Source organism: Akebia trifoliata, chromosome 7 (genome assembly GCF_017979445.1).
Source record: "Akebia trifoliata isolate Shusen 1 chromosome 7, ASM1797944v1, whole genome shotgun sequence".
Taxonomy (NCBI): Eukaryota; Viridiplantae; Streptophyta; class Magnoliopsida; order Ranunculales; family Lardizabalaceae; genus Akebia; species Akebia trifoliata.
Window position 1 is genome coordinate 26,721,698 of NC_141381.1, and position 15,529 is coordinate 26,737,226.

Here is a 15,529-nt window from a genome sequence, read left to right on the forward strand (position 1 = left end):
TATAAAGTAAGGTTTCCTTGATGTTGTCAAAACTCCAAGGGAGTTTTTGTAATAAAAATGGAATAGTTGGGTCTGCTGAGTAAATATCTCTATTAACTTTATGAATTTCTATCTTTCTCATCATCTTCCTCTTCTTATCATAGATAATCAAAATAAATAAATGAAGACTCCGGATCCAATATGGTGTCTCATTCCTTTAAAATAGGATGGGTGTTTATGTACACCTTGGGCTTGCTCCTAATAAAGTCGTTCACACATTCCTATGTGTTTATTTCCTAATCAAATTGTGCCATGTAGACACTGCATGGGATCTCGACTAGTAAATAAATGGTAATGTTGTCGTGTCGATACCAAAATTCAATCTCCTACGCAAAAGATTGACATGATTGATTTGAATGAGATTAGTATTGCCATGTCATTAATTAAGAGAGTCGCAATTGGCACCCCATTTTTTATTTATTCGTGCATTGAATATGTCGAAATTCCAATATTGGTATAATGTTCATTTTAATTCTCAAAACATGCAAGCACTACACTGTTCACTTTTTTACACGTCTACGAACTCCTAAGTTCGTTACGTTAATATCTATGAATTTGTAAGTCTGTCACTTTTAAACTTACGATTTTGTAGATGTATAAAAGTGAACAATGTATCGTATGCATGTTTTTGTAAATAAAATGAATAATATACCGAAATGTATTTAGAATAAAAGTCGTGCATGTTTTCATAAGTATCTCGTAATTACTTACAAGTAAAGGATGAATCTCCATTCCATGCGTTGAGTATGACAAATTTTCGAGTTTGAGACACGGTTGAGATAATAATTTGAGCCAAGCCTTTATAATATTTGAATGGTGTGTTTTAATTTTTAATTGGGGTGTGATAAGTAATTTAAGATATTAAATTGATGATTCTTGATATAGATGTATTAAACAATTCTAATAAGCTGTTACGTGCCCCGAGACTAGTCCTTGGCGTTTAGACGTGATGGAATAGAGGACTTGGATTTGATGGGATAAGGATTTGTTATTCCAATTGTACACCTCGAAAGGACTTTTCTAACTTCAAATGGCGTTTGAGATTCTCCATTAAACACACAGTTGAGACAAGAAGTCAAAAAACACAATTTTTTCCGTATAAATGTGTTAGAGAGACATTTTTTCTTGAAAATTCTTGTTTGCTTAATGGATAAATAAAAAGATTTGAATCAAACATATTAGTCCCAATATTTAATGAGGTCTATGGTCCTACATTAGGAATCCAATTCATATAAATATTAAAAGACTGCGGATGGTTCAAACTTGACACATTCTACTAATCCACATTAAAAAAAAAAACAAATGGTTGCGTTTCCAATACTATCTCAACCATTAGTTGGACACGAGAATTTTCTTTCTCATGTCCAGCCTAAGATTAACATTTGACCACTTTTTTTTTTTGGGTAGAAGATGGCCTAGGAAAATCTTCATTATTGATGTCGTCTCAAGCACATATGTAGAAGGTGCTACTGGTGACATCAACTTCAGACTTCAAGAAACTTACAATGAAGACTAACTACCATCTTTGGATTGCTTTTTTATTTATAAGGGTAATGGAAAATAAAATGGATTTAGAACATTTCTTGTTGAAATGTTTTTTAAATTGTGTAGATAAGCCTTCCAAACCTTAACAACTATGATCCATCCCTTGCTTGGCCCTTAATTAGTAGTTATTCCTGTTTTAGTTTTGGGAATTGGTTTAAGTTTCTATGGTGAATGTAGTTCTGTTTATATATTCTGATATTGCTTTAGAAATGGTGTTGGTTTGAGGTATAATGGGCTAAAGATGGTTCATTGGTTTTCATTTGATCTTATATAGTTTTATCTCAAGCTTTGCTTTCTTAATTGATATGTGATGTGGAGAAGAATTGATATTGACTTTGTAAAAAATCTTTGTTATTAAATTATAGGGGATTGCATTTCATGTGTGTTTTTCACTTCAAATTATGGTGGATGACACAAAGAATGGATTCTTATGGAAAACATATCCCTTTTGAGACTCAATTATTGATTGTTGAGGGCCATGATGGATCTCATTTTGGTGAGGGAAGCGACGATGATTAGGTGGGTCTGCAGTATATACTATTTTCTTACCTATTCTTGAGGGAGCCTTTAGGAAGGTTGATTGTTTATTGTTGTGATGATATATAGAAGTTTTGGTACAATGCAGGGGATCCGTCCGTTGAAGGATTCGAAGGGGAGCCATTAGAGGTGTTCTTGAGGGAGCCTTTAGAGCTGTTCTTCAAGAGAACACAAATAATGAGATGGAGATCTGTTTGGAAAGTGGTAATGGACAAAGAACCCTCCATGTTTGATCTTTTTCTCAATTTTCTTGTATTGGAAGGTTGTTTGTTTGTTGTTGTGATGATATATAGAAATTTTGGTACAATGCAGGGGATCCATCCGTTGAAGGATTCGAAGGGAGCCATTTAGTTTTTATGGCAGTTGGATCAAACCCATTTGATGTCATCACAAATGCAGTAAAGTAAGAAATTTAATTTCGCCTTTGCAATTGATCTGAGTGCATATTGTAAAAAAAATAAATGATAAAATGTCGATTCATAACTTGTTAGCTGAAAGTTCTTAACTAGACATGGATCAATTAGAACTGGCATTGATCCAAAATTATGTTATGGGTCAACCTAATTTAGCTGGACTTCAAAATTTTTACAAGACTGTCAAGAAGCACTTACAGACATTTTCTCATCATGAAAAGAAGGTATTCTTATTCATTACATGATTCAGTAGATGTGGGGAAACTGGAAAATAAGGATGAAAACAAAATTAAAATCTTTGACCAAAATTTTAAGTTTTTGGTCATATAATTCCCTTAATGTTTATCTTGTTTTTCATTATGCTTCCATTGGCAGTGGATGTCATGCTTAGTTGTTATTCCATTTCTATCATTTTTACTTGAGATATGTTGTTGCTTCTATTTTGCATTGCAGTTATAGCTGTGGACTTGAAGCAGATGGTTTAAGTTGATAAAGATCTTCAAATCCGTGCTTACTATGCATGGCATGTATGCTCGTTGAACTTTGTCCATAAATCTCTTTATTTACTTTTCCAACAGCCATGCGAGTGCAAATAATAATGAATTTATGTTCTTAACTAACATTTCAAATTAATCCATCGTTGTACATATGAGTCATATTTTCATGCATGCATGAGAAATTCATCTTTTACCATAAAAGATATTTTTTTTTATTGTTATGCTTTTCACCTCTCTCAGATTCATGAACTTATTATTCAGAATTGTAGACTTGCCTCATCAAGAAACTGGTTTTTAATTAAACTAATTATTTCAAAGATACTCATAACTTGTGTCATTTAGCAATTCTTTCCTAATTGCTTGTTCTTTAAAGTATATATGGTAAATTGATTTTGTGATGTTAAACTAATTGGGGTTCTAAAATATCATCTTATGTGTCCATTTTTATTGTGTACATACTTTGATAAAATCCTCAATACTGATCACCATATAAATTGTTGTTGATTTTTGTTTGATGTGAATCTAATGGGAATCTGTTATTCTTAATTATCTTCTTCTTCATTGTGAGCTAACTAGAAGGATTGGAGCATTTTTTTTTTCTTCTTTTGGGATGTGTTGGTGTTCTCCTTTTTTATCTTAAATTTCTTGGCTGCTGATTCATTTCTTCATTCTTTTCCAAGGTTCTAATACTATGGAGATTGTACCTATTCAATGGAAAATCATGGTCTACTCATTGTTTGTTGATAGAGAGAAATGGTGTCCCTTACATTTCTATTTTGACACAACAGATGAATGTCACTTGTAATTCACAATTCTAACTGTATTGCCATTCATATTGGTTGCATCGCTCAGACTGAGCTCAACTAGTTGCTTGTATTGGTCCGGTCTCATTCATATCAGACCACAATGTGCAATGTAATGACTAGAAGCCAGCACTATATGAATTGTGTAATTTCTTCTAATTTGGGTGGCCATTTTAAGTTAAGCTTTTGAACCACTATTTGTGCTGAATGTAATGACCCATTTTTTATCCAAAAAAAATAATTTTTTTATATTATAAATTCAGAAAAACAACTATCTTAGACAGTCATTTTTTCTGATGGTCTAAAACTGTCGTTTTTTTTCGACAGTCGAGAACCGTCATTTTTTTACATTTATCTATAGTCGTAATTTAAATGCGACTCCTTATAAAACAATTGCTATTGCGAAGGCAAGAACAATTGTTATTTTTAAAAAATGACTGTCTAGGATAGCCAATTATTGCTCATTATGACGTAGTGATGAAATGGACAACTTGGGAAAGATACTACTTGGAGATCTGAGAGGAAAGATACCAAAGTGAAAGCTATCACAAAATGGATACGACCCAAAGGTATATAAACATAATTTTTTGCATCACCAATACCCATAGTGACAATTTTTTGAAAAAATTGTGATTAAATCACAAATTTCATAGTTATCAATTAAATCATGCTTTTTTTTTTTTTTTTCAAAAAATCATGAAGTTTGAAAACATCATTGATTTTTCCAAAAATAAAGATCAATCAAAGATCTTTTGAAATAAAATCACATATTATTCTTTGTTTTTAGTTTTTTTTTTTTTTTTTTAAGTATTATATTTTCATTTAATATATAAAAAATATATTTTTATAATTAAAATAGTTATTTTTACCTTTTAATTTATCAGATGTTTTCCGACTTCACCAACTTTTTTCCAAAATTTTGTCTTGCCAAATTATCCCCAAATCTTTATCACTATGCCAATACGTAAGTATTTTTTTCTGTATGGATTGTGTTCATATCGTAAGTGACTTCATGACCTAATAACTCCAAAATTTTCATTATGATATTAGACTTTCGTGAAAAAAAAAAAAAAATTTGGGACCCATACTCATGACAATATGGTTTATACATTCCCACAATCACAACAATTCATCTCAAAGAGCAAATTGTACCTACCAATAATACAAGTTATTTAACATTTTTTTTTATAGGTAATATGTAGAGATGTAAATGGGATGCTAGGACCCATTACCAACAGGGTGTGGGTTCCCCATTTTAATTATTAGGATCCGAGATTAATTGACTTGCCATGACTCGTAGTTATCTTAAAAACAACCAATGCCTAAGATGGCATTTTTGGTGCTTAAGATCGTTTTAATGTTCAACTTAAGGTTTGTTAAAGATCCGAGAAGCACTTTCCTTAGAAGTGGGAAGTTGAAAACTAACACGAGCGTGAGAACTTCTGATATTAGCGAGAAAGTTGTCTTTTTTTATATTGAGAAAGTTTTTGCATTTTAAATTAATGACTGAAATACTCCTAGAATTTTTATAAGATACACCCCACACCCCACACCCCGACACAAAAACTAAAAAAAAAGCTACCAATATTAATGTGCACCAATAGAAATTCTTTATATTTCAAATAATCAACTATCCTAGGTTGATCGATAAAAGATTGCTCACTTGGATAAAATATTCATTGGTCAATGGGAATTATTTGAGTTGAATTCATAGTTGTCTAAAGCTAAACTCTTTCCTTCCTAATATAGTAAGATTTTAAGCCTTAGTAAGGGTTGTGTTTGCTCAAATGGATTGCCACAACAATAATTCAACATCACAACCATCTAAATTTCATGGGAAATCTCAGATAAAAATAAAAAATAAAAAATTAATTTTTGTTTTTCTAAATGGAAGGTTACCAAGCTTCCACCTGACTCCCAAACTTAAAATTAAAATTCAAAGGGAAAAATTAACATTTCTTGGATTTTTTTTTGAAAGTTCATAGAATTTAATTTGTCATTTACAATCTTAAAGCATCGAATCATGCTTTTGAATGCCAAAAGGTGAGGTCAAGGACTTTTAGTAAGTGTGACATCCTTATACATGTAGTAAGGCTAGTCGGACTCGGGTGGATTTAGAGTGTGATAATGGGAGAACTTGCCCCCATAAAAATTTTTGAATCTACTAACGATTAATGAATTATTGCGATAAATAACAACAATGAATAAAAAAATCTGTCATTATTGCCCCCACAATTTTTTTTTACACTCTCACGTTGCCCCAACGTGAGTAAAATCCTAGCTCCGCCCCAGTTGGATTTGGATTCTTGTTTAAATTGTGTAGTCTCCAATTACTAACATTGGTACCCCCACACCAAACCAAGACAGTTTGATTATAATAATATCTTTTTTTGTGGGACCTGCCCCAGCAAATTTTTCTCAAAATAATTATGTTCCCGAATTGACTAGCTTAACTTTGTAGCACTTCAGACATTATTCTAATTTAGAATAGATTTACATTCTTTACCAGACACACCCACTAAGACTCTGTCCATCATTATGTCACAACAAACCATGTGCTTGCCCTTGTCATTACAGCCCTGACCCCTCTCCACATCCGCCTACCACACTTGTATTTATTATTGTTTTAAACTCTCTGTCACGGTAATACAAAGTTCTATAAGGGGGTTTTTATTTTTTGTGTTTTTTTAGAACTTATATTGCCACACCAACTTTTGCAAACACCACCCCAATTCATATGTAAATACACAAGTGCCTTGTAGGACTACCCATGTGTATGTGAAGACTAATGGATGCAAGTAGCTCTTCATGTAATTAAATGTTGAATTTCCCTAAATTTCAAGTGTGAATATATTATTTAAAACTAAATCTTTTTCTTGATGAATAATTATAGCACTGACTTCAAAGTTCAAAGGACCTGTCAAATTAAGACATGGCAACGCCTTCAATTAAAAACATGACTATACATTTTACATGACTTTTATTCCTTCATCGCCATTGTTATGACTCTCCCACGACAATCATCAACATAAGTTTCCATCTTATTTGCAAATATGAATTTGAGTAATGTTAGAAATAAGGGTGAATTACCGTTTCGTGAGTTAAATTTGACGAATTTACGATTTTGGCTCATTGTTCATTTTAATTACCAAAACGTGAAGAAATCTGCGAAATAGTTACTTTCAAGCATGCGAATTTATTATCGTTCATGTTTTGATAATTTAAATGACCAGTGAGTCAAAATCGTAAATTTGTCAGAAGTTGATCACTTTTTGGTAACTATCCCTAGAAATAAAGATAACTTAGAGAATCATATAAAAGAAAAAAAGGGGGAAAAATGAAAAAGAGATGAAGGTTCACAATTCAATTCAAGAAGTACGGGAGGAGGAAGCACTCAGAGTCACTTTGTAGCAAGTTTAATCCTTGGAAGCAAATTGACCAAATAACACAATTGCTTCCCTTTGAGTTCGATGCTCTCGATCTCGCAATTTCTCATAAATGTGGCTCGAATTTTGTTGCATTAGTTTGAATTAGCTCTTCATATTTTATTCTGATCTAGAATAGATTTGCATCGCTTATTCCCAAACACCCCCCGAAAGACTCTTTCTATATCACTATTTTAATGACAAACCACACATACCCTACAAGCAAGGAATACGATCCATGTACATGCCCTTGTTTTCCTCTATATATTACTACTCAGATCCCTCTCCAGATGATCTTGGAAAAATATGGCCAACAAAAAGGTTGTAATTGCAGTACTGTTCATCTCCATGATGGTGGTGCTGTACGCAGCGCCCACGAGCGGATTCGGATGTGTTGAAGACTGTCTCAAATATTGCAACCCAAATGAAAATGTCCAAGCATGTGCAAAAGATTGCAGCATAAGCTGCATGGGAGGAGGAGGAAGCTATGGGTTCGGAAAATAAAACTATAATACTCAAAAAATAACCTTCAATCTATGTATGATAAATAGGTACTCTTGATCGAATATATATATGATGTAATATAATATGATACATGAGATGCACTAAATAGTGCTTGGTATATCTCATCACAATGAGAAGTTTTGATGCATGGAAGGTAGTGGAAAAGATTAGGGAAGATATAATTTAGAAGGTTAATATTATGCTTAAATTTGATTTCCGAGTCAAACTGTGCATGCAGTCCCATCTATGTGTAGTCAAATCAAAGTGTGCCATGTCAACACCGTTCCTATCTATAGGAAGGGGACATGGTACAGGATCGCAACTCTTTTTAAAAGAGTCATGTTTGAGTGACCTCAGCGGGGGACACCCCTCGACGTGATAACATGCACATGTTTGTAGATGCATTTTTTTTGAGATACGTCAAGATGTCCCATATGTGTCCCCGACTCACTGAGGTCACTCCAACATTGATCTTTTGAAAACATTGAAATTGTGTACGTGATCAGATTTGACTTTATAATTCGATCTGTTTATTTTCAAGGCAACCTTACTTTATCAAGTTTGTTACTCCACACACCATGGACTGGGATCAATCACTTTAAAATGTTAAATATTGATACCCTCAATTATTTGTTAAATCAACACCTGCCTCAACATTTATTCTCTCCCAAAACATGGATGAAAAAAAAAATAAAGGATATATTTTTTTAAAATCAAGTTTTACCATGAAATCTGAGGATTGTGCCGCATTGCAAGTGTAGTCATATTGGCCCAATGATGGATTTCCAATGATTGATGTTGAAAATGAAGAGAATATAATAAATTTTAATTTAAAATTTTGAGGATATTACAAATGTTTAAACTTTTGAGGATATTACCTCTGCCTCAAGAGTATTCCAGAGGATTGGAGTATTCAATTTTATAGAGAGTAATGACTTATGTCGTATATTTTTCAAGTCATCTCATCGTCTTACCATTAATATAGGTTTGATTTTTTTTTTTTTAATAATAAATTTATGATAAAATAATAATAATTATATATAAACTAAATTAGTACATGCCTGGTCACAGAATCTTATTTTTATCTCTATATAATTATTTTATCATTTTATTTCAAATCAGAGTATTATAATTAAAGATTTTCCTTGAGCATCTCCATCAGACTATTATTTAATGATCTAACTTTAAAAGTACGTCCAAAGTATCAAACATCATCACAAAAGAGAAACATATATCCACGTACACCAGGCACATCATGATCATCATAAAAAAAAACAAATCCTGTTTTATTTTTATTTTTCAAACTCTCTTCAACCCTTTAATCTCCACCCTCGATTTGAATCAACTTGGGTTTGGATTTCTTAAGTTCCTGCTTAGGTATCTTAACAGTGAGCACTCCATTCTCAAACCATGCCTTCACCTCATTAACCTTGGCATCTTCAGGAAGTTTGAACCTTCTTACAAACTTACCACGTGTCCTCTCCATACGATCCCACTAATCTCGAGGACTCTCCCTTCATCAACTTCAACCTTAATCTCTTCTCTCTTGACCCCTGGAATATCAGCTTTGATCACTTGAGCTTCTTGGGTTTCTGTCCAATCCACCCTAACATTGTATCCACTTTGAGAGGCTTGGGTGTTGGATGACAGCAAAGGGTTTAGAATCTCTATAGTGAGAGGAATGTTACCAAATGAACGAGGAAGTATCGACATGTTTTTGTATTTTCAGAGAGAGAGAGAGAGAGAGATTAGAGTGTAATTGGGGTGGTGATGTTAACTATATTATATATGGGTTTTGAGGATGATCTTGAAGTTTCTTTGGTTATCTTTGTTTAGATATGTTTGGACTTGGAATGTTGTGATCTTCTAAGATCTTCATGTAAGTGCTTGGTGTTCTTGCGTGGCAACAACCTAATAACCTAACTATCTCATTTTTCCAATTGACACGTGGCATAATGGGAGGAAACTTATGTTTCATTGGGATCTGATCTGCCATCACTCTAACTCTCTCTCCATATTAGTTTTAGAATTTGTTTCTTTTTTTTTTTTTTTTTTAATGGTTAAAGAAAAATACTTACTTGAAAACTAAGTTTGAGAAACTTCTTCAAACTAGGGCTGTCAATGGATCGGTCCAGATTGGATCAAGGTCAATTTGGTATCAATCCAATAAGGATCGGATTAGACCATTATCAGATCAGATTTTTTTTTATTATATCGGATCTCAATAAGCTTTTTATACCTCAACAAATATATAACAAAATTTATGTACTCCCACACAGAATTATGTGATCTGGACATGATTGATCTAGATTTGATCCAATGAGATATCAGATCAAACCTTATCGGATCGGATCCTTATCAGAATCCAAAACATCGATCTCAGACTCAGAGTTATCGGAATAGATTGGATTTTGGGTATGATCCAATCCATTGACAGCCCTACTTCAAATGAACTAGTTAGAGAAGAGAATACTCATAAGAAATCTCGAGCCAATGGATCCTAAGCGAGAATTTTTTTTGTGTTCAAAGCCATTTGACATACAGTTAAAAATATAAAATTAAAAAGAGAGAAAATTTCTCTCCTATCCACAATAAAAAAAGGAAATTTTCTTATTACACCACCTTATGACATTCAAAACTATGATCCAATGCCATGGGGTTGTAGGTGTGAAATTAGGGATCACTCTCTCATTGAAAAATGAATAGTTATGTGGTGTGGGGGTAATCTAAGTTTGGATTGAGTTTCTTCAAATGGGCTGGGCCGGATAAATGGGATTTTATGCTCAGTCCTGGCCTGCTAATGGGCTTCAAAGTGTTTAAGCATATGTATAGTCCAATTATTCATCTCGCATTGACTTGTCCAATATTTTTAAACTAATTTATTTTGTTCGATTTAAATATTTATTATCTATATTAATTATAGATTTGGTCATCAAGGTCATCAACTAATCTACTTTATAATAAGAAAACTTATGTTTATTTAAATAGAAATATATAATATCAAATAATTTTAAAATGATTTAAATGGTTTTATCATCTGAGATAATATGGCTTGAACAAGTCAGCTCTTTATCAATGGTGAATGAGATGGGATACCTGATTTTCAAATCATAAGTAGGTATCGTACACGCATGATTTTGTGTTTCGACGTGAACGTAATTTCAATCCTTAATTTTAATTTTTTTTAAAGAAAATTTACTCAACATCCCTAATATACGGTTTTTCAACAAAATTTCCTATATCTTTACAAAAAATGTAAACTTCTCAAAATACCCTTTCAACTAAACACAATATTTTAGATGGCCAACAACAAATAAAATATTAGCTAGTGAGGCACAAAACTCAGTGAATCAGCAATGAATTTGTTCTTCATTTCATTTGGATATGAAGCGACCTTTTCGGTTTCTAAGTGGGAATTTCGTTGCTTCTATGTCTAAGCAACAAAAATGTTGTTTTAAGAAGTGAATTTGTTGCTTTCAAAAGTGCGATGAATTTGGTCATTAATGCTTTATTTATTTCAAAAGTGACAAATTCGACGTTATTTGTTTTCAAGCAACAAATTCATTTCTTTTATTTCAAATGAGAAGTGATTAATTCGTCACTAATGATCCGAAGTAGTGAAATCACTAATGATTCATTGAATTTTGAGGTTTGCCATGGGATATTAATCTCTCTCTTCTTTTTTTTTTCTTGATTCTCGTTCTTCAACACAAATCCCAATTAAGGTTAAAAAGATGGTCATATAAGGGTAACTTTTCTTGCCTCAATCCATGGTTGAGACTCTCCATCAACATTATCGTTAGGATTTGACGGGAAAAGACAAATTTCCTAGAGATCAGTTCCAATCTCCTAAGGATTAATAAACTTTTTCTTAGGGAAATTCTTTTCTTGAGAATCCCTAAGATCCCAATGGTCATGTTGATGGAGAGCCTCAACATGTTTTCCTTTAGAAAATCTTGTATTAGAGTGTGTTAAGCTCTCTCTCTCTCTCAAAAATAAATAAATAAATGTGAACTTAGCTCTTGTAATTAATTCTTCTATTCTTCTATAAACACATTGAAAACAACATGGCCGACTCATGAATCACCACTATAATTACAAATTAACACCTTAATAATTTAAGACAAACAAAACGTATTCTATCTATTATGTTGTCTTGCACTCTGTAATGATGATCATAATCCTCTAATCAGTGGACTTTTTTATTTTTATTTTTTATTTTGGTGGCTAAACAGTGGGGTTAAGTGGACCCTACAAAATTTATTGATTACCAAAATGGATTACTTCTTTAACACTTTGATTTCTATTAAATTTTGATTCAAAATTAGAGGCAATTACATGAAAACCAATAAATTTATATAAAAAAAATAGTAATTAGTCAAAATAGAGATTCCATATGTTAAATTTGAAGGCGCCAAATATTTTACACTGACAACCAACTCGACATAACTCTCTTTTTTGAGAAATTTTTTTGGTTATTGATTTTTTCATCATAATCCATGATAGACTAATTGCATGATCCCACGTGAATCTAATGCATCCCCTTTTACAAAATAGTCTGACTAGCCTTGCTAAGAAATTAAGTGAAGAAAAAAAGGGCTTACTAAGTCTCATCCACTGTAAAAAAGACCTTGAGATTTATAAAACAGTTCATCGAGACTTGTAACAAACATCAAAATCTTGTTTTACGCATCTTGAGGTCTTTTTTGACCATAGACAAGTCTTAGCAAGCCCTTAAAATCACAAATTTGGAGTCCTATGTGAATAGAAAATTCAATTGTAACAAAGAGAAAGATCATGATTGGTTATAATGAATGTTTAATAAACATGTATTATATTCAACATTATTCTCTCAAGGCCTGACCTATTCATGATTTATATGTCCTTTTTTTTAATCCAATATTATTCCCTCATCCACATTTGTTTGTCCAAAGAACGACCATCTTTTAAAAACTTCAATGTGGGTCCCACACACGATCAAATCTATAATAAGAACTTCATGCTCTTTTACCTGCAAAATCTTCACCTTCCTGATTCAGTCCCATCTTCTTCGAAGCTATTCATTTCTTTTAAAATCCTTTATATAATTTTATCTTCATAGTTATACAAATGGAAAATGAAAAATGATAGCAAAAATTTGAATAATTTTACAATTTTTTTAGGTCATAGATCATAAAAAAATTTACAATGTCGAGATTCGACATTAGAATATAATAAAATTATCGTCGAACCTATACTTATGATGATACAAAAGTTTTATCTAACATTTTGTTATAAATTTATTGTCGAACATCTACTTAATACACAATCATCGAGGTTCGATGATTCAAATAAATTTTATTTATAGAAGAAACGTTATGTTGGTCATTGTCAAGGTTCAATGATAGGTAATGTTGAACCTCGACGATACTTCTGTTATATTCTAATGTCGAGCCTCATCATTGCAAATTTTTTATGATTAATGTCCTAAAAAATTTGTAAAATCATTGAGAATTTTGCGATCATTTTTCATTTTCCATTTATATAAATATGAGGATAAAATTATACAAAGGATTTTATAAGAAATGAAAGAAAGAGAGAAGAGAGGGATAACATTTGATGAAAATGTCAAATAGATCATGGATGGAATATGAGACTAATCAAGATCAACAAGATATTGGTCGTTTCTCACAATCAGATCCTTTTTTATGATCCCAATAACTATTTCATGAATTTTGGAGTGAGAAAGAAGAGTTCTCTGCTTTGAAAAATCTGAAGTTGAAGTAAAAGACAATTTTTTTTTTTTTTAACAAAAACACGAGTTATTGTAACAAATGGAATGTTTTTTAGTATTAAAAAAAAGTGATCCTTTTTTTCCATTATTATAAACTTATGGAATTTTTTGATAAATATCCAAATAAATAAAAATGAAAATATATTTTGACAAATTTAATCAGAAAATTTCTTAGTAGACCAATATTTATTTTTTAAACCTAGGCTCAATGGCCATGGGATCAACCCTTTATAGGGATGTACATTTGGGTAGAACCAAAATAGAACTGAAAATTTCGGGTTTAGTTTGGTTTTTGTTCCAAAGTAGGACCCAAAACAGAATCGGCCTATTTTCGGGTCCAATTTCAGTTCCGAGTTCAATTCAGATAAATCAAATTTTTTTAATAAAAAATTATATACATGATTTTAAATAACTTATATTTTAAAATATATTATTACCATAAAATAGTTATTTTGTTATTGCCAATTGTATAAAATATAAAATATAAAGATTAGAAATAATTTTTTTATTCTATTACCTATTATATATATGAAGTATAAAATATAAAGATAGAATATTTTCTTTTATATTTGGCAACTATTTATTATAATAAATTGTTACTTTGTATTTAACAGTAAAAATCATATATATAGAAAGAAAAACGATTATTATGTTATGGCCTATTGTATAAAATATAAAACATAAAGATAAAAACAATTTATTTGATTGGTAATTATTTATTACTATAAAATAACTATTTTGTTGCCTATTGTATGAAATATAAAATATGTAGATAAAACTTTTTTCTTTCTATTTGGTTGTTACATAAATAATTAGTTTGTTATCTATTGTCCAAATCCTATATACAAAGGAACTTTTTTTTGATTGGTTACTGTTTACTATTATAAAATACTTTATTGTCAATTGTATAACTATAAAGATAGAAGGTGTGGTGGGGGGAAAATATTTAAGATATTTTTGAAATTTTAGAGTTTTAATTCGGCTTCAATTCCGGTTTGATTCAGTATAGTTTCAAGGGGTGAAAATCGAACCCAGACTAAAATAATTCAATTTGATTTTCGGGTAATGGGTGATTTGTACATGAAGAGTCAAGTTTTTTTAAACAATTTAAATAAAAATAAAATTAATAGCAATTATATGATGAAAAAAATAACTGAAGATAAATTATATAGTTGTGATCCATAATGGTGTCCCATTCCTATAACAATGTTAGGCGTCTATGTGGCACATTTTTGTTGGAGTTCAAGAATCAGATTACATGCACGACTTGATTAAGAGTCCTAGGTGTTTCAAATTCCAACAAGAATGTGTCATGTAGACACCTTACCTTTATTATAAGAACAAGACACCTTATTGGATCCTAAGTCTAAATGATAATGTTAGAATAGTGGCCTGAGTCTCTTCGAAAGAAGGGAGAAGTATTGAGTTCAATCCCCCTCATTAGCCACACTTAAGGTTTTATCCTATCTCGACTTACCTGATTTATGTGATTTTTGTGGTATTGCATGATCAAGACGGACTTGGGTGAGATACGATGCTCTAAGAGGTTAATTGCCTCACCCCTACTAGCTGGGCTTACGGGTCCAAAAACCCCATCATCGAGGGGGAAAAAAGATAAATTATGCATAATAATAAATAATAAAAAAAACCATTGATTCCAATATAATTACATAAGTAAATGATACATTGACTCGAAAAAAGTCACTCGAAATTCACTCGATAATGTGGATGTGTGTACAAAATCATTGATCTTTTTTCTTGTGTATCCCAAAGAAAAATATTTATGATTTTGTGCAAATATCTTATCAACGGGTGAATTTTGCGTAATTTTTTGGGAGTAAGTTTATCAAGACTCAACTACTCATCACCAATAAAATTGACCTTCGTACGCCAAATAATCAAAAGATGCCTTTACCATTAATGGACCATTAGAGCAGTGGGCCAAGACATTTTTAAGGAAATACATAAGAAAACAGCAAATTATCATATAAAA

At 31.5% G+C, this 15,529-nt stretch overlaps 1 long non-coding RNA gene across 1 annotated transcript; it reads left to right on the forward strand.

Moving 5' to 3' along the window:
• The first annotated feature begins 1,616 nt into the window (after window positions 1-1,616).
• LOC147398656 (uncharacterized) lies at window positions 1,617-3,998 on the forward strand. Its single transcript, XR_015180181.1, has 5 exons — window positions 1,617-2,103; window positions 2,210-2,325; window positions 2,434-2,524; window positions 2,988-3,061; window positions 3,712-3,998. It is a non-coding gene; the product is annotated as an uncharacterized LOC147398656 (long non-coding RNA).
• The last annotated feature ends 11,531 nt before the right edge of the window (window positions 3,999-15,529 follow it).